This window comes from Talpa occidentalis, unplaced genomic scaffold, assembly GCF_014898055.3.
Source record: "Talpa occidentalis isolate TD23 unplaced genomic scaffold, MPIMG_talOcc4v2.1 talOcc4.11, whole genome shotgun sequence".
In the NCBI taxonomy this organism is placed as follows: Eukaryota; Metazoa; Chordata; class Mammalia; order Eulipotyphla; family Talpidae; genus Talpa; species Talpa occidentalis.
Window position 1 is genome coordinate 75,842,719 of NW_023601104.1, and position 18,311 is coordinate 75,861,029.

At 44.2% G+C, this 18,311-nt stretch overlaps 1 protein-coding gene across 6 annotated transcripts in view; it reads left to right on the plus strand.

Moving 5' to 3' along the window:
- SUSD6 (sushi domain containing 6) overlaps nucleotides 1-18,311 on the plus strand; it is a 96,174-nt gene that overhangs the window by 48,988 nt on the left and 28,875 nt on the right. The window lies entirely within an intron of this gene.

Genomic DNA, 18,311 nt, shown 5'->3' on the forward strand with positions numbered 1-18,311 from the left:
CTGGGACTGGGGACTCTATCTAGTAGGCAGTTGCAGGGAAAGCAAGTTGGTGGTTGGGGGCGGGGGGCGGGGATGGTAGTAAGGAGCTAGTCCTGGGGGTGCAGCAGCAAGGGGCCAAATGAATCAGCCTGAGGAGGGCTGTATAAGGAACCTGCTGGTGATGACATTACTCCCTGCTGCCCCCAGCCTTGTCATTAGGGATAGAGGTATAGGATTTAGAGTGTGATTTGCAGGCTTTCGAATCAAACTGCCTGTGCCCAGAGCCCAGTCCTACCTGCTGGCTCTGTGACTCTGAACAAGCCTCTTTACTTTTGCAAACCTCAGTTTTCTCAGCTATAGAATAGGATAATAGTACCTGCCTCATAGAGTGGTTGTGAAGATTTTCTGGGGTAGCACAATTATTTGTGCTTTTTCTCAGAATGAGTATAGAATTTGAGGTGTTGTAATTTAGTGAAAGCAGGAAGTGGTCCCTGACACCATAAACTCTGTGATTTTTGGAGAAGCCACTTAGCCATTCTATGGGTCAGTTTTTCCTTTTGTAAAATGAAGGGGTTGACCCAGATAGACTTTATGATCATATATGTAACCCTCAATATATACTTTCATGATTCCAAGGACTTTCTGATTGAAGATGGTGAGCTGGAAGAGCTTTAACAGGGATTAGAAATATAGCAGTGAACTTTTTTGAGTTTGTATGATCCTGGTTGCTTTCAACAGTGCTCTGACCACCTTTGTAGGTCTCTTCCTGTGGTCCCCTAGCCCTGGCATCATTTTTAGAAAGGGCATACTATAGACTTCTGGGTGTTGTTGTAGGACCTTCTTCTGTATCTGCAATTACCTGTAAGGGTCTCAGTATGATTGGGCTTATCAGTAATGATGCCCTTACCAGACCTCATTAGATACACGTTTATGGCAGTTTTCTTTGGATATTCTCCCTTCGAGAGGGATGCAGCTAGGTTCTGGAATGGGACTTGGAAGGGGCTTAGAGCTGTGTGGGTTTTTTTTGTTTGTTTGTTCGTTTGTTTTGCATAGAAGAACAGTGGTGTAGGACAGAGGTGTGGGGGTGGGCGAACAGAGTGGGGAGCAGAACAGGTGGATTTACTGAAATGCATTGCTGAGGGGAACAGTGGGTGAGATAGGAGAGGTCTGCTGTGCCATAGGCCGGGGATTGAATTCAAGCCATAGTGGTGATGGTGCTGAGTCTTAACCGCTAGGCACCAGGGATGCCCCTATTTTGTTGCTTTTAGAGTGTCCATAGCTCCATGCTCTCTCTTTCACTCCCTCTCTGTCAGTTCCTACCCCATTACCCAACACATATATAATGGTGCAATCTCATCTAATATTTTTTCCCCTGAATGTTGGGAGCAACAATCACTGATTTTGTTGTTGTTTTATCATAACCTTTCTCACAACCCACATACAGATACCTCTTCTGCTGCATCTACCTCACCCCATTCTGACACTTAGCACAAACCTTTCCCATATACCTAATACCTTCCTTGGCTGTGAGGAGCCCCTGACACAGCCAAAAAAAGCCACTGATGGTGGGCCATCATAGTTACATGAGGCATCTTAGTTACGAGGTTTCAAAGCAAAATAAAGCTGAACTACAGTGTGTGCAACAAGATGAACCAGGGCCTGCGTTCATAGGGCGATTAAATCGAGAGGAGACCTCTAGAAGAGGTAACGTAGTAGTCACAGAACCAGTGACAATAGAGATCTGGTCTTGTTCACCACTGTAACTCTGGAGCAGGAGTTGGCAAACTGGTCCACAGACTAGGTCCTCCCTGCTTTTGTAGAGCCTGCAAGCTAAGAATGGTTTTTATATTTTTAAAGCATTGAGGAAAAAATCAAAAGAATTTTATTTTGTGATATGTAAACATTATATGAGACTTAGATTTCATTGTCCATAAATTATATTTTATTGGATCATAGTAATATTCATTCATGTATATATTGTCTGTGGTTGGTTTTGTTCTACAATGGCAGTATTGAGTACTTGTGATTTAAACCATGGGTCCTACCCCTGCCTGAAATATTTGCTTTAAAATGTTTGACCCTTTGTAGAAGAGGTCAGCTAGAATAAATGTGCTCAGTAAGCATGTGTTTGAGTAGAATGATTATTGGAGCAGGAAGGAAGGACTGGTCAGAGCTAGGTTGGACTTCAGAGGTTGTGCACTTGCCCAGGGTCTTAAGGACCAGCTAATTGTAAGGCTATGACCAGAAGATGGCCTAGTGCCTGTTCTGCTACCATGACCAGCTTCTTCCAAGCCTTTTCTGAAGAAGTTGTCAGGGCATGTTCCATGGTAGTATTAGTGGCAGAGCATCTGCCTTCTGTTTCTTAACTGATTTAGTTTCATCACACCTACCCCCACTCTCCTTTTAAGGGCTCCACTTGTGTCTCCTCCCATCCTCCTGCCCATTTTCCAGCTGTACCCACACCTTCCCAACTTTCCATTCAAGGTCTGTAATCAATTATCAGGGCCCAATTGTTCCAGACTGGCTGGATAAAGGGATTATTGTTCTCCAGTGTGGAAAATGTATGTCTGTGGTGTAGGCTCAGACCAGGATGGGAGAGTTGGCTCCGTTGCCTTTTTCCCTCCCCATCTGCAAAGAATCCTCCTTCCTAGCCACCCCCAATCCCTAAGTATTTCCTATTCTCCATATGTGGAGAAATGTTTACCGGCACAGGTAGGGGACGGGATTTCACTGTTACTTAGATCTAGAGCACCGAATTGCTGTCAGTGTTTATCCCTCTCTCTTGAGTGGCTTCCGGAGGAAGGAGGTACCCATGCCTTGGCCTGAAACCCAGAGCACACCTGTACGGTTGTGCGTGCTATAAGCAGTGTGACAAATTAGCTTGCCAAGAAACCAAGACTCGCAGATACTGTGAAGTCAAAGAAAGGCAATTCAGTTTTGGAAAAGCTCCTTCTTCTTCCTGCATTTCTTACCTTCTCCCATAGCTGTACCCATCACCTATTCTAGAGGCATTTAAAAATCAAGCGCTTATAAAATATCCAACCTTGTTATCCAGTGAGCTCTAGTAGAATGTGAATATGCTGTGTGTCAGTGCAAATTCATGACTGCGAGTCTTATTGGATATAGGCAAGAATTGCCCTTAGAGGGACAATTCATCTGCAGTCTCTTCATAAATATAACAGTCACCCCTAGTCTTTGTCATAATTGCTCAAGTTTAAAAGAAAAGAATCAAGTATAAAGAGGCACCAGAGAATTCATTTGTGCCATGTTTGGGGTTAAACGTTCCCTCCTGGTTTCTTTTCTTAGGATTCAGAGTTAAATAGAGGTGTTAGAGAGACATTGGGTCCAGCTTCCCCCTTGTTCATTCCTTTAGTAGTCATGGGGAGAATTTGTTGAAAATTTCCTTTTTAAGAGGGGCAAAAGGAAGCATTTCTTATTCTTCACACCAGGTCACACCTTGTGGGGAAGACCAGAATTAAAAATCTGTGCTTATCGGGCCTCCCCAGTGGTGCAGCGGTTGAGTGCTGGGTTGCGAATCTGCCCGCAGCCTCTGCAGCGCCGGTTCGATCCCCGGCAAACGGACGAGGGTCCCACATGGCGCAGCAGACCTCTCCTGCCGCCCGCTGCTGCCCTCAGCAGTGTATTTCGTCTGTCTGCCCGTTCTGTTCCCCGCTCTGGCTCTGGTGAATTCTCTCATCCTCCCGTGCTTCTGACTACCCAGTGCTTGTATAAATAAATAAATCTTAAAAAATAAAATAAAATAAAATAATATTAAAAAAAAAAATCTATGCTTATTCTACCCAATTTGCCTTTCTTCCTGGGCTAGAAAAGAATCAGGATTCCAACTGTAACAGCTTCTTGCAAATCATAGCCCCTTCCCTTTACCTGAGATCATATGAAATGTGTATGACCTTAAGCCAATCACTTGACCTCTTTTGTGTCTCCTATAAAACAGAAACAAGGTCCTTAAGAATGCTAGGCTGGTGTTGTATAGACTAATAAAAATGATTGGAGGTCACTTGTCATATAAAATGGGTGGTGTTATTCCCAAATAATAACAACAGAGTTGGTATGTGACCAACTGTTGAGTCATGCTGGGCAGGAGACTTCATACAGATGACATCCTGTACTGTCTTTAAAAAACAAAACTGAAGATGCAGAGCCACTTTGGCTTGGGCATAAGGATCTGGGAAGTAATGTTAAACCTTGCTAGATGAGGAGGCATTGGTTGTTTAAGAAATCCCCCTAGTCTTCCAGAATGCTCATCTTTTGAGAATTGTGTAGTTTGATACTACTGGCTTGCTAGCTCATATAAAAAGCTTTTGATTTTCAGCTCCTTTCCTGAGCATATTTCCTGAAAAACGCAGTAATTTACTTGTTTCTGGTTTTTTTTCTCTTTCCTTAGAATGTTGCCATAACACTTCAGGTCATGTTGAACATCACACAAGCACCTAAAGCAATTTTAAAATGGCAGGGAAAGCAGCCATCTGCATTTCTACATAACAGTCAGAAAGCCAGGCAGTTAATGTTCATTCAAGATGGAAAATATTGAGAACCAGGCTCTCAGTGGGATGATGTGGCTTTGGCCCTTAACATTGCTATGGCAGAGAGATGTTGGCAGGTGACCCTGGCTCACCTCACCATCTGTAAAGGGACCTGGAGGCAGAGATAATGTACCCTGAGCTGAAAAGAGAGGACAGGCAGGAAATTGATGCAGATAGAGTGTCATTTATATGTCAGGTTCTGTGTTATCATTTAAGACTCTCAGAATGCCTACAAGCTAGATGGTTATATAACCATTTTCCAAATGAGAAACTGAGGCAGAGAGAAGCCTGATAACCTGCTTAGAGATAGATTGTTGAAGGTGGTAAAGCAGGCTGGGATTTGTGCCCAGTTTGTCTTGTCCATGTCTGCTGAGAACCATAATACCTGTGCTGAGGGGCAGGCTTCTTTGAGACTTGTGTACCCTACTAGAACACTCAAATCAACCTTCAGATGATTATTTTGAAAGGAAGAAAGATACCATCTGTGTTTTCTTCCCTGGGTAAAGGACACAGGAGTCAACTCTGAGTTAACATGTTTCCCTCTGGTTGTTTCTGTTCTCATCTACAATGGCTCTTGGTTGTTCAGTTCCAAGTTTAGGCACAAGGTTTGCCAAGGTGGTTCTATTCTTGGAAAGAAACAATGGGGACCACAGCAAATTGTTTGCTAAATGAGGATGTAGTTCCCAAAACATCCGCAGAGCATCTTCCTGTCAGCTGCAAACACTGCTGACAAAGTGATGTAATCTCTCTGTGGTGTAATTACCTGTGACTATAAAAAGACTTGGGGGTTGTGGTAGGAGACTGGATAGGTCATTATAGGGCTTTTGAACCCTGGCATCATGAAAAGATTGAGAAATTATCCTCTGCAGGCTAATTGTTATGTGATGTTTAGAACATTGCAAACACATGGTGCCAGCCTTGTACTGTAACTTTTGAACAGAAGAAACCAGGAATCTACTTCTGGGGCACTTAAGTGGAGCTCAGTTGGGTTAAAGCCCTCATAATACACAAATTCTGCATGCTAAGCAAAGGTGCCCCACTACCCTGGCCTAACTTGTAAGCTTGGAGGTTATCCTTCTTACCTACCCAACTGTTTCTGCAAAAAGGATCACAAGGTACAAATAAAAATTAGGATTACCACTTAGAGTCTTGAGTTATTTTTAGTAGGTTTGTAGGTGAACTCTTTTCTTTTTTAAAAATTTATTCCATTTATTTATGCATACAAGAGCTGCGGTATAGGCCAGAGGTGCAGGGGGTGTGGGGTGTGTGTGTGTGTGTGTGTGTGTGTGTGTGTGTGTGTGTGTGTGTGTGTTCACCAGAGACAGAGCGGTGAGCAGAACAGGTGCATCTACTGTAATGTACTGCTAAGGGGAGCAGCAGGCGAGACGAGAGGTCTGCTGCACCATGTGGGTCAGTTCCCTGGCTGGGGATCGAACTCATGCTGCAATGGCTGCGGATAGCTTGATAGTGTTGAGAATTGACCCCTTGTGCCACCAGGCCCCTAGATGAACTCTTTTTCACCTCTTACCCAATGCGAGAGTCCTTTCCTCAATGTCACTCAGAAGTGTGAGTCTGCAGAAGGTGCGAGTAGCCCTCCCATTTCAGGCAACTTGTGCTGGTGTGGCCGCTGCCTGCATCATGTTTAGCTTTGGGGCCCAGAGGGATAGCAGCATTTATAGAAACCTTTCAGTAGTGCATTGTCAATGAGAGGGGTACCAATTGCTGACTCCTCCCAGTCCTGTTCACCTACCTCATCTTAATTAAACCAAGATAAATGTGAAATCTGAAATCATAAGGAAGATGAGGGTGAGATTATAACTTCCTATTAAAAAGAGGATTGTCCTCAGCCTCCCAGGTAGTGCATGGGGTTAAAGTCTCAGCACTATCAAGCTATCACCAGCCACTGGAGCATGAGTTCAATCCCCAGCCAGGGAGCTGACCCACATGGCGCGGCAGACCTCTCCCGTCTCACCCGCTGCTCCCCTCAGCAGTGTATTTCAGGAGATCCACCTGTTCTGCTCCCCTCTCTGTCCTTGGTGAACCCTCTCATTCCCTGCACCTCTGGCCTGTCCCCCAGTTCTTGCATGCATGCATAAATAAAAATAAATCTTTTTAAAAAAGGGATTGTCCTTAGAATTTTTTCACATAGCTGTCTCTTATCTAGTTGAATGGGATTCAATTCATAAATGCCTTAAAATACTAGCAAATGCCACCTGCAGCTCTTAATGGTGCCATCAAAGTTACTAATGCAGCTCAGTTCAACATCTATGTGTCATTATACTTCAACTCTGTGCCTTGTTTTTTTAGAGAGTTACAGTCTGATTAAGAGCATGAACTCTGGAGTCAGATTGCCTGGAGACAGATGCTACCTCTGTCTCCTTGGATAATTTTCCTGATCTCTCACTGTCAGTGTTTCCTTGGAATAGGGATGATACAGTGCCCACTTCATAAAATTGTTGCAAGGATTAGGATATTATGTGTAAACACTTAGGACTTTGCTTAGAAAATAAAGAAGTTATCTGCAGGTCTAAAGATCAGATTCTAGGGCCTCCCCAGTGGCGCAGTGGGTTGAGCGCTGCGCTGTGAAGCTGTTCGCAGCCTCTGCAGCGCCGGTTCGATTCTCCGCTGGCCAGGGAGAACCCCACATAGTGCAGCAGACCTCTCCTGCCTCGCCCGCTGCTCCCTTCAGCAGTGTCTTCGGTCCGTCTGCCTGCTCTGCTCCCTGCTCTGTCTCTGGTGAATTCTCTCACCCTTCCGTGCTTCTGACCTGTATCCCAGTTCTTGTATAAAATAAATAAATAAATCTAAAAAAAAACCAAAAAACCAAAAACAAAGATCAGATTCTAGCACCAATTGATAATAGTCTGCACTTCTGACACCGTAGTAATTAGTTCAGACAGACTCAGAATTGGAAGGTGCTCCTTTCCTCTGAATCACTTGGATTCTGTTTGATTCAATTTAACACACTCAATGAGTTATTAGATCCCTGGTGTTCCTGAAGTATTCATAACTCCCTAATTCTCAAATACCACATGAGGACAAGTAGAAAAAGAGTGGTAATGCCTCTTTGTGATGTTGGTGCCTATGGGTCAATGAGGTACTCTCAAAGGAAGCCATTCTCTTCTCTGAGGTCATATTGTTGGCATTTCAAAGCTGGGATTCCTCAAAATTGCTATTTGTGAGGAAATTTTGGAGTCATTTTTTAAAGCCTCACAAATTTAAGACTGCCAAGTATCATTTCCCCAGCACTGTTCTAAAGGCATTTCATTTCCCCAGCACTGTTCTGTAATGGAGGATTACTTTGAAAAGATTTCTAAGCACATATGGATAATACAACTTAAAAAGTCTGTTACCTTCTTTCCACTTGGTACTTCTTAGCCTCCTCCTTCTTTTTTATGCTATATTTGACAACCTCTGTCTTCTTTTTCTTTTTTAAAGATTTTTTTTTTAATGTATATAAGAACTGGAGTACAGGCCAGATGCGCATGAGGGTGAGAAGATTCACCAGAGACAGAGCAGGGAACAGAACAGGCAAACTCACGAAATACACTGTTGAGGGGAGCTGCAGGCGAGATAGGAGTGGTCTGCTCACCATGTGGGTTGCTCCAAGGCTGGTGGGGATCGAACCAGCACTGTGGAGGCTGTGGACAGCTCCACAGCGCTGCGCTCAACCGCCTTCACCACCAGGGAGTCCCTACAACCTTTTTCTTTTAAGAGCTTTTTTCTACCTAGATTCATTCATCCCAGAGGTGTTTAACTTTTGTGATTTGTTAGCTTTACCTGTAGTCACAACTTTGAAAGTACAGTTATTTAATCATTTAAAAGTTTTGGGAGTAATGCAGGGGAAAATAAACAGATTCTCTTAAAGATTTCTTTTCTACAAAGTTTTTTTTTTTTTCTTTTTTAAATTCACAGAAGTATTTTAGATGTTTCATCCCAGGAGGGGAAATGTGTTTCTTATGACCAAGTACAAACAGTGTTAAAAAATTCTGCTATAACCTTTGCTATTCTGTGTGATAAGTGACATTTTATGAAATATAAAGGGCCTAGCCATCAGTTCTTCACGTGTAGTAGACACATGTCTCCTTGGGAGAGGGCAGGACCTGTGTTATTGTCATTGGCTTAAGTTCTGACAGTTTGACCTTGTTGACTCTGGCACTGGTAGGAGGCACAAGAGAATATCCTTGGAATTGTCACACACCAGACAGGACTGAGTGGGCAGGAGTGCCTGTCAGTGTTTACTGAGCACTGGTCTCAGCACAGCATGGTGCAGGGGCAGATAGGAGAGGAAGCTTGGATGCTTCTGCTGCTTTGTCGATCACATTGCTTTGGAGACCAGATTGCAAGGACCAAGTGGTGAGCCAGTGCAGCCGCACTGAGGCTTTTGTAACCATGTGTGGTTGCTCAGAATTGCTGGCTAGTGGCCCATGAAGTTAGCTGTTAACTTCAGTAGGTTGTGTGTTTCTCAGCTTTATACCCTTCACACAAAAGTCTCTGATCTTTGAGGTCTTCTATACACATGTCTGTCAATCTTAGCTCTTGGTTTTGTAGGCAGGGACAAAGACCTGTATGTTTGAAAATTGGTTTCAAAAGAGAAAAATAAAGTCAGCCTCAGCTGAGAATGCAGAGATTTGGGCTGAACATCACCAAAAACAGTTTGGGGTGACGTACTGCAGGTGGAGGCAGATGCTTTGTCAGAGTTGAGTAGGGAAAAGGAAGGAGGAAAATGAGGAGGAGGAACAAGTTGGGTGTTGGATCTACAAGTTAAAGAAAAAACAGGGCCTCCCTGGTGGTGCAGCGGGTTGAGCGCAGCACTGTGAAGCTGTCTGCAGCCTCCGCAACGCAGGTTCAATTCCTGGCCAGCCGGGGGGCAGCCCACATGGTGCGGCAGACCTCTCCTATCTCACCCACTGCTCCCCTCAGCAGTGTATTTCGTCAGTCTGCTTGTTCTGTTCCCTGCTCTGTCTCTGGTGAATTCTCTCACCCTCCCAAGCCTCTGGCCTGTACCCCAGCTCTTGTATAAATAAATAAATCTTTAAAAAAAATACAAAAAGAAAAAACAAACACCAGTTAATGGATTAAGGATTGAGTGAGTCTACACAGGGAAATAGAGGGACTGGAGGAGGGTGTGGTTTTGGTACAAGTTGTGGGAGGAGATTGGGGATGAGAAGAATGGCAGTTGGCCTCTGCTTTGTCCACAGGAACAGGAAGTGACTAAGTGAGGCCTTTCCAGCTACCTGAGAGGAGGGGTTACTCAGAACAGGGCCCCCCAGAGCTTCCCTGTCATCCTCTGCCTCAGCCCAGCCAGCCTGTGGGAGACACGTCTAAAACTAGAACTCTGTATTTCGAGCAGTCTGACACACTGCCTGGGGTCCCATGTGGGTCTTAGCTCTAGTCACAAATTCCATGAGGAAGCTGAAGAGTGTGGGAGGCTCCTGACTGGGGAAGGAAGAAGAATGGAGGAACAGTTGTATTGGGGCATTCAGATAATTTCAGGAACTCGATATTTTGAATAGGCTGGGATAATTGGAGACCTTAAGATGAGGAGTGAGTGTGTGTGTGTGTGTGTGTGTCTGTGTGTGTGTGTGTGTGTGTGTGTGTCGGGGCAGAGAATTGTGACTTTCAACAGAGATGTGTCTCCATTTTCTTCAGACTGACCTTCAGCAAAGGAACCTGTTCTTCCTGTTGTTCTCAGTACCTTGTTGTTAGGCAGTTTAGAAGCAAATCTTTAGGATCTTCTAGCATTCAGAAATTCTGACCAGTAATGGCAGATCCTGGCCTTGCAAGAGTAATTAAGATTGTGAATAAGGGCCTCCCCGGTGGCGCAGCGGTTGAGCGCTGGGTTGCGAAGCTGCCCACGGCCTCTGCGGCGCCGGTTTGATCCCCGGCTGCTCCCCAGCCACCAGAGGAGGGTCCCACATGGCGTGCAGACCTCTCCTGCCGCCCGCTGCTCCCCTCAGCAGTGTACCTCGGTCCTTCTGCCTGCTCTGCTCCCCGCTCTGGCTCTGGTGAATTCTCTCACCCTCCCGCGCTTCTGACTGTACCCAGTGCATGTATTAACAAAAAAAACCCCAAAAAACAAACAAATAAATAAATAAAACATGCCTCTATTAAAAAAAAAGATTGTGAATAATATGATTAAATGAGATCTATCTGAAAGTGATGGGTAAATAATAAAAATCTGTTTCAATGTAAAAGATTATTATAATGCTCTTATTTTAACATCTCTTTTCTTGAATTGTACAAAACAATTGACACTAATGGATCAACGCTTTATCCATCCCTGGACAAGAGGCTGGCATTTAATAGCCCCCTTTATATATAGGAAGAAACTTAAATTTCTAGTAGGAGCTAAATCATGAGTTTGAATCTCAAATCTGTGGAATTTACATCTAAAACTTGAGCCACCAAATATTGGGTTGTTGGAAAAGTCATGATGCATTTTTGTTTGAAAAACAGAAAAAAATACGTTTTGATTTTTCTGACAACCCAATAATGATTATGCCGCATTCCTGAGATACAGTGAAAAGAGAGTAAGCAGGGCCATCAAAAAAATTTTTTTTCCACAGGAACTGGTAATGTCAGGGCAGTCAGAATCTTGAAAGGCCTACAAATCCAACATTCATTGTCCTGCAAAGCCAGAGTTTCTGTTGGGAATGAGGGCTTGGTATAAGGTAGAGAAGCAGGGCAATTAGAGTAGGTTTGGGACACAGGCAAACAGAGAGTGAACTGTCGGGGTTCTTAATTCTGTTTCGCTGTGGTTAGTGGTAACTGAGGTGGCTGGATTCTGTATCACAGTGCCAATTTCCTGTCACACAGCATTGCAAACCCACCACTCCGTCAGTGTGACCCGGTGTCAGGTAGATCCACAATAGGTGCTTATTGGATTTTGCAGGTTCCATGGTGGAACACCATGGAGGTGGGTTCAGGAACCTCTGTGTCTGGCCCAGACAAATTTACTGCAGAACAAATACTCCAGCCTACATCAGGGCCGAGGTATCTGGACAGATTGGCTCATGTCAATCCCATTTTCAGAGAGAGGGAGGCCTAGGCCCTTTGGCCTACCTTTGGCCCTTCTGAAAACTGGTCTCTCCAGCCAAGAGCCCATTCTTTTTTTGTTCACATTACTGGGTAAGGCCCTTCAGGGTCATTAGTACATTTATCCCTAAGATTGTGCTTTCCTGCTTCTGGTTAAGACTTTTTTTTTTTTTTTAATAGAGGCATGCTTTATTTATTTGTTTGCTGGTTTGTTTGTTTGTTTTGTTTATACATGCACTGGGTACAGTCAGAAGCACGGGAGGGTGAGAGAATTCACCAGAGCCAGAGCGGGGAGCAGAGCAGGCAGAAGGACCGAGGTACACTGCTGAGGGGAGCAGCAGGCGGCAGGAGAGGTCTGCGCGCCATGTGGGACCCTCCTCTGGTGGCCGGGGAGCAGCCGGGGATCGAACCGGCGCCGCGCCGCAGAGGCCGCGGGCAGCTTCGCAACCCAGCGCTCAACCGCTGCGCCACCGGGGAGGCCCCTTCTGGTTAAGACTTAAAGGACAATTTCATCTTCAGCTTACGTGCTTTCGTGCACAAGGAAGTAGAAGGATACACTGAGTTGGGAAGTTTTTCTTTCCTCTAATGGCAGCCATATGGACCTCAAGGCTTGAAATTATTGAGTCATTCAGGTGTGCCAGTCAGAAGTCACATACTTGTGAGCAAAACTAGCAGGCTGAACCTTATAGACTAGTTGCACCATTGGATCTCTGATTTGAATGTGCGTAAAAATCCCTGGGAGGCTGGCTTGTGTAGCAAATTGCTGTCCCAGTGGAAGTTATGTTGCTTCCATAAAACCTGTGCTTAGAGAGGAATGATTTAGCATCCTTTTGTTCTGGTCCCTTTACACCAGATCATCACATTCAACTGCAAGTTTTCACAGGCCACCTAATCAGTTTTTTTCCAGCATGCTCAGGGTTATTATTCCACATTCTACACTGCCTGTCAGTGTTCATGGTAGGCCTGTGTCAATATTTGCTGGACGGAGTAGAGTAGTATCTGTGTGCCTCTTTTCCTTTCTTTCAGTTTCTCCCTTAAGAAACTTTGTGTAACTTTCCTTCTTTGCTCTCCTCCCTCCTATCTCAGTCTCATCCCTTTTCCTTCACCTCCTTTTACTCACTTTAATCTGGCAGAACTAGCTATCAGTCTTTATAGGTTGAGTGTGTTAGGGGTTGGGGTTTGCTCAAGGAGATCCAAAATGACCCTAGTTAAATCCCGTGTTAGGAACATGTCCAGAGTTCTTTTTTCCCTTTTCTGCCCACTTTATCTAGGGTAACTGCAAGTTACAGAATGTTCATTATCCTAGGAGCGTTTGATAGTCTTCAGATTGAGTTTGACCCTGTTGTCTGTTCTTACTTCCTGCTCTTTGTGTTGGCAGGTTTCTAGACTTGGAGAGAATTAGCATGTCCTGCCTCTAACCATTTTCTGGCCTATCTCTTCAGCCTGGGGTTGGTGGGTACAAAGCGCAGTTTTTCCTGCCTTGGTTAATTGTCATTTAGCCCTCTGATCCTGCCTGGGCTGCTCTCAGGCAGCTCAAGCACTGACTAGCCCAAGGTCTTCTTTGAAACAGGGAAAGATTGATGTTAATTTTAATTCATTTTAAGTGAAATCATCGAACTTGATGATTCCATTAATTTCCTCCCTTCTGAACAGCTTCCTGTTAGCAGTCATTGGAAATCCTTACTGTTTCTAATTTCCCCCCAACTGCATTTCTTTAATCTAAGGCAGCTGGATATTATGATGATTTTAATGATCAGCTTTGACTCTACTTCCAGAAACCGAGACTGTTGCTGTGCTTTAGTTCACGCCTACTTGGGTGTGTGTATGTGTGTGTTTTGTTTTTAACTCTGACTTCCTCATGCCATTTTTTTTTTTCACATTATGTCAACGACTTAAGTGTTAAAAAGCAGTTAAGTATGCGCTGGGTTCTCTGCCTGGAGCTTAGGACCTCTCAGTATAATTGGGAGAAAAGATAAGATCCAGAACATCTTCATTCCCCTTGAGTGGTTCAGATACTGAATGCTTTTGGAAAGAAGAGAATCGATTCAGACATCATCCAGGAAGCTTCCAGAAGAGCAGAAACTTACGCTGGACCTGGAGGGAAGGCAGTAACCAAGCCAAGGGAGAACTGGGATGGGGCATTTCAGTATTTGTCTGGATACAGAGAAGATGGTGATGTTTGGTTCCTTCATCAGACTTAGAAAACATCCGCTGGGTTGATGCTTCTCCAGCTTTACTGTGTTTTTAAAATCAGACTCATGCACCCCTGTAGGGTAAGGAAAAATGTCAGGCTTTTCTGCCCTCCCGCCATCAGGATAGATGATGGATCCTTGCCGTCCTGAATGCATGCCTGATGGCGGGCACCTGGAGTAGGGTGTGGGCCTAGGTAGATGGGATTCACCTGGGCTGAGACTGTGCTTTTAAGGGCGGCGTCACAGGGATGCCAGCAGAAGCAGAGAAGCAGCAGAACGAACAGAAGAGCAGAGAAGCAGAGAGAATGCCGGAGAGCCCAGATAGAGTGAAGACTTGCTGGGGACTGGGAGGCCCCCCAGCACCCCTGCCTGCTGTGTACTGGGTAAATCCCAATAAAAGACCTGCAAAAACCACTGGGGACTCTGGCTCCTCCTTTACCCAGTCTGCATGGGATCCTAGAAAACCTGCAACTGTGTCCAGTCCTGCCCTTACAACCCCACACTCCCAAAGAACGATTCAGTCAGTTTGCGGTACAGCCAAGCAATATGTTTTCTTGAAGTTTGTTGTTAGTATGAGAGTCTCCCAACCTTCCAGTTCTCCTCTCTGAAGAGAAGAAGCCAAGACTTAGGGTTCATTTGTCTCCTTCCAGAGGCAGAACTCTTTAACCTATAAGCAGCCCCTATAGTCCTGTTGCATGAGCCAGAGGTGGTTTACCCTTTGAGAGACACTGCAATCTGTGGGAATGCTCGTGCATTCCATGTTGCAGCAGGAAGTGTTAGGAATCAGAGACTTGGTTCCCAACACTACAGTGGTCCATCTGCTGAGGAGTAAGAGTGCTGAAGTGACTGTGAAGAGGAGTGAGAGGGGTGGGTATTAAATGCTGTATTGTGACTGACAGTGAATGCTTCTGTGTGGCTGCTCCCTTGACTTGAAGGCAGATGGGTCCACTGAGACTGAGTACCTTTAAAACAACGTCTGTGCTTGGAGCTATTGTGTGCTACTCTGACTGTTAGGAAAAGTATTTTTATAGATGTTGTTTAGTAGCTTAGTTTTCATATGAGTGTATTTTGAAAGGTGAGGGGTCAGTCAGTTGGAGGGTGGAAACAGGTCTGGGATCCAGGGTAGTGTACATTGAGAGCCCTGGAAAAGGTAATCTCATGTCTTCCATGGGATTTGTCAGTCTTGGTAGATCTTATGCTTTCTGTCTGTCTTTTGGGACCAAATGAAACCCAGGCTGATTGTGAATATTATTAGTTACCAAATACTCTGTTGAGAAATGATATACTTTTCTTTTGGGGTATTATTTAGCACAATAGGTGAAAATGAATGAATATTTAAGTATGCAGTATTGTCCAGGTAATAGCCACTTTAAATCTGTTACCTCATTTTCAGATTTTCAATGAAAACTTTCAAGCATTGAAAAATTACAGACTAATGTTATAGCTGGCTGCTTGCTACCCAGATTTAATATCTTGCTTCAGATCATTTCCTCCAGAGGTAGCCAGTATCCTAAGTTGATGTGTATCTTTTCAGCTATGTTTGTTTTCACCTGCTTACATGTATTTACATATTTTTGTACATTATATGTACAAGTTTTGAATACTTATACATGAGTTTCTAAGCAATATAGAATATTGTTTCATGTTTTTAAAATGTATGTAATCTTTCATAGCCTCTTTTTTTCACTTAGCATTACAGTGTTAGCTTTATTGTTTACTTTTTAAAAAAAAATTTTATTTTTGTGTAGAAGAACTGAGGTGTAGGCCAGAGGTTCAGGGAGGTTAAGAGGATTCACCAGAGACAGAGTGGGGAGCAGAACAGACAGATCCACTGAAATACACTGCTAAGGGGAGCAGTGGGCAAGACAGGAGAGGTCTGCCGTGCCATGTGGGTTAGTTAGCTCCCTGGCTGGGGATATTTCTAGAATGAGTTTCCTTTGTCTTATTTAAGAAATTCTTTCCTATTCCAATTTCATAAAGGTGGCTCCTATGTTCTAGAAGTTTTAGAATGTATTTTCATGAGTGGTGTCTGCCATTTTTCAGGCCCCTTCAGCCCCCAGAAATTGTTTTTAAATTTTATACCTTCTGGGGCCTCCCTGGTGGTGGAAGGGGTTAAGCACTGCACTATGAAGCAAACCACAGCCTCTGTAGCATGAGTTCAATCCCCGGGCAGCCAGGGAGCAACCCACATGGTGAAGCAGACCTCTCCAGTCTTGCCCATTGCTCCCCTCAGCAGTGTGTTTCAGTCAGTCTACGTGTACTGTTCCCCACTCTGTCTCTTGTGAATCCTCTCACCCTCCACATCTCTGGCCTGTTTTTACCCCAGTTCTTGTATGCATAAATATATAAAATCTTTAAAAAAAAAATAAAATGAATTTTGCACCTTCTCAAAAATATTTATATATCCTAAATGTAAACTTTCCACATCTGTCCTTATGATAGATTTTTTTTTTAAAGATTTATTTATTTATTTATACAAGCACTGGGTACAGTCAGAAGTACGGGGGGGTGAGAGAATTCACCAGAGCCAGAGCAGGGAGCAGAGCAGGCAGAAGGACCGAGGTACACTGCTGAGGGGAGCAGCGGGCGGCAGGAGAGGTCTGCGCGCCACGTGGGACTCTCCTCCGGTGGCCGGGGAGCAGCCGGGGATTGAACCGGCACTGCAGAGGCTGTGGGCAGCTTCGCAACCCAGCGCTCAGCTGCTGCGCCACCGGGGAGGCCCCTTATGATAGATTTTTTAAAAAGTTATTTGGATGGGGGTTCAAGGTAATCTAGCATTTTTGCACACTACAGCTTTCTCTTCTTAAAATGATGCACATTCTTTTTGGATCATTGTGTTCATTAGTTCTCTGCAGCTTATTGTCCAGAGGACCAGAACTCACCAGTAATAGGGATTCTGGAAGTATATCTCCTCTCCAAAGTCTTCAGTTTTCACTGGACAGTTGGCTTTCTGTTAGCAAAGAAGCAACAGCACTTTTCTTCCTGATTGTGCTGGTATGGGTGGGTAGGCAGGCTGCCAGCAGATTAACCACAGTCAGAGGTAAAAACGATGGCCCCTTCCAAGAAAAAAATAAGTCTGCCGACTTCTAAGGCCTCATTATCTCTTGCTAGACTTTTATTGGTTTCTCTGTCTCTAGTGTCTTGCCTACTTCCTTCCCTTCAAATCTGTCTTCTATCCTTCTGTCAGAGTAACTCAAAATCTCTAACTCTTTAAAGAAAAACTCAGGATTCACTATAAGGCTTATAGTAAGGTCTATACTGCTTAGCAACATATTTCTCGTCTGTACTTGCATCATCTTTCCAGCCCTGTGACCACCTCCCTGTCCTGAAACTTTACCAGGCATTTTATCATTCCCATAATTCACCGTGACATATACCCCCAATGTCATGCTTGTGCTGTTTCCTCTTTCTCAAAGTTGTTCACCATTTGCTGGGGAGAGCCTGTTTGACTCTCAGCCCCCGCAGAACTCAACAAGTATGAATTCTGGTAGGATAATTGCTTTTTTCATTCTTAGTCTCCCCACTGACTCACCCTTTCCAATTAAAGACAGAGTTAATTTCTATTAGTCTTTGTTTCATTTGTCTTCTATTAGTCTTTGTTAGGGGACAGTTGCTACATCTCCATCCCTACCCTGTATGTTCCTTCCTCATAAACTGTGTTTACAGGATTTGCCCCCGTAATGTTAATAACTGCAAAACAAGGGGATTTCATTTTTGTGGTTAAGGAACTGTGATATAGACACCCTAATAAATTGTCCAACATCCTAGTAAGTTCAGCATCTCTTGCCTGCAGAGAGGGAATAAACTGAACAGACAGAAACATCTAGACCCTTGTTTTCCTCACCACCAATTCAGTTATTGCTTTTTTTGAAAAATGATAAATTGACTTATTTTAAATTAACCCATTTAAAAAGTGGTACCTGTGCTGCTGGCAGCGAGGCCCTCTTCACAGAAAGAATTGTGGATGGTGCTAGTTTTCCTATTTAACCACACCCACCATCCTGCACCCCCTTCTGCAGCTTAGGAAATAAAATATCATGAACCCTGGAAAACTGTTAGAGATGCAGCTTACGTAGGTTAACTTTTACTTTCTGAAATAACTTTATCACAAGAATCCACATGGTGCTGAGAAAAGGACATCCTTCTTCTTAGACTACAGACCTGAGTGACCTGCAATGAGAGGGCTGAGGCGTGGGGGCCAGGGAAAGGGAAGGCTCTGTGTGGGATGAGGGGGGCCACTCAAGTCAGATGGCTGGAACTTTTCACATCTTTATTACATCTGAAAGAGTTATTGATCTTGTTAGCTTCTTAAGGTCCTTTCATTGGTTCTTGAGAATGGTCACTAGGGAGATGGGGAAAGTGAGACAGCAAAAGGGGTTGTTTTGGCTCATGTTGCGGATGCAGGCAAAGCTCAGGCCTGATCTGCTGCATACGCTGCCTTCTAGTCTGTCCACACAGGCAAGATGGATATTGGCTCAGTTCAGGAGAAGGGGCTTATGCTAAAGAGGTGAGGTCAGAACACTTATAAAGGGTGTGTTACTAGCTATGGAAACATTAG